This window comes from Sinocyclocheilus rhinocerous, unplaced genomic scaffold (assembly GCF_001515625.1).
Source record: "Sinocyclocheilus rhinocerous isolate Xijiao unplaced genomic scaffold, SAMN03320098_v1.1 scaffold852, whole genome shotgun sequence".
NCBI lineage: Eukaryota > Metazoa > Chordata > Actinopteri > Cypriniformes > Cyprinidae > Sinocyclocheilus > Sinocyclocheilus rhinocerous.
Window position 1 is genome coordinate 474229 of NW_015626422.1, and position 1874 is coordinate 476102.

At 35.5% G+C, this 1874-nt stretch overlaps 2 protein-coding genes across 3 annotated transcripts in view; one reads left to right on the forward strand and one right to left on the reverse strand.

The window, feature by feature from the left end:
* LOC107715369 (gremlin-2-like) overlaps nt 1-1874 on the forward strand; it is a 15949-nt gene that overhangs the window by 12551 nt on the left and 1524 nt on the right. The gene's annotated exons all lie outside the window — the stretch shown is intronic.
* Nucleotides 1-1874, reverse strand: part of fmn2b (formin 2b) — a 58828-nt gene that overhangs the window by 2470 nt on the left and 54484 nt on the right. The gene's annotated exons all lie outside the window — the stretch shown is intronic.

A 1874-nucleotide genomic window follows, 5' to 3' on the forward strand; every position in this document is an offset into this window, starting at 1 on the left:
TAAAATAACTCAACCCCCCCCCCCCCAAATACATAGACCATATAAAAATTAAAATTAAAAAAATATTAAAAGCTAAAATGTGACGCGTGTCTTGAGTTTGTCTGATGTGAGTTCTGTTGGTGTCAGGAGGAAGGGTTCAGATACACAAACCAGCTCTAATCCCAGTCACGGCACAAACCGTACCAGTTACCCACAATCCCCCAGGTTCAATGACACACACACACACACACACACACACACACACACACACACACACACACACACACACACGCGCAGCGTCAGTGGTTTGACTGAGTGGCTCATACATACATACTGTACTTACAGCACATTCACGTAAAGCAACACATACTATACAGCAAACTCAACTGCTTGATTGACTATAAATATAACTATTATCATCAAGCTCTAATCTGATCAATGCAACTATAAGGCATGAAGATATTAAGATATTAGAAACATTAACATCATGATTTTCAGCGGTCCATCTAACCGGACGAGAGACAGCTCTTCCTCGTTAACTATAACTAGTCCTGACAGATCTCTACACTGCTTAATCTGAGCGCTCGGAAGTTATTAAGCTCTGCCACGCTCGGTGATGAAGTGCGGGTCGTGTGTGTGGACGGACGCCAGGAGTTTCGTCTCTGTGACCTTAAACCAGTGAATGGAACACAAACACCATAATTGGCCATGTTTAGAGTCGAGACGAATCCTCCGACGCGCCCGTGTGATTCTGGAGTCAACGCATTTATCCAGCTCTGTTTGAACAAACTGCATTTAAAAATAATCAAAAATTGTATTTAAAAGTAATAATAGTTATCATTTTAAAATAATTTAAGCATATTATTTAAAATAAAATTTTTTAAAAAAAATAATTTTTAAAGTATTATTTAAAAATCATCATCAGTATTATTATTACAAAATAATTAAAATATTATTTAAAAATCATTTAAAATATTTAAAAACGATGTAAAAATATTTAAAATAATTTTTATTTTTTATTTAAAAATAATTTATAAAGTATTATTTAAAATATTATTAAAAATAATTTGTAAAATATTTAAAAATAATCATTATTATTCAAAAATAATAAATTTTCAAGTAATCATAAAAAAATGTCATCATAAGAAATAATAAATCTGATGAGAATAAAGTAAATATTGCATTAAATAATTACTGCATCATTAAACCAGATTTGTAATATATCAGCACTGAAAACCCACATCAGTCAAACTTAATGCATATTTGCATTTATACATCTGTTTCTGCAAAATTCATGATCAGAAACGACACAAAAGCAGTTGCAAAGAATTGTCTGAAAAAAACTCTTCTGATGAGAATTAAATATGGCGTTAAATAATTATTGCATATTAAATGAGATAATTTGATGTGGATTTTCAAAGTGCACTACTGATAAAATGCTGATTTAGAGCCAAACTGAGGAGAAAAACATCTTAATGCGTGTTTGTATTCACACATCCTGCTGAGTTCATGATCAGAAATGACACAAAAGCAGCGAAACGCAGCTGAAGAGCTGAAGCTCATAAAACATGATGGATTCAGTGTTTGGAGAGAAGAGCCGTAACTCAGTCACCAGCGTGGCGTCTCGTCCGCTGGAACAGAAGAGCAAAGCAAACAGACGCGCTGCTCTGAGAGCGCCTGACATGTTTACAGGAAGTAGAATTATGGGCAGAGAGATGTTCCTCCTGCACATCAGTAGCAGCTACTTTAAACAGCAGAGCGGAAAAACAAACCAAATATAGTGGTGCTGCGGCGCGGGTCACGATCCGCTTCACACCCGCCTGCTCGAGATGAAGAGACCAACACAATATCAGAGAGAGAGAGAGAGAGAGAGAGAGAGAGAGAGAGAGAGGGAA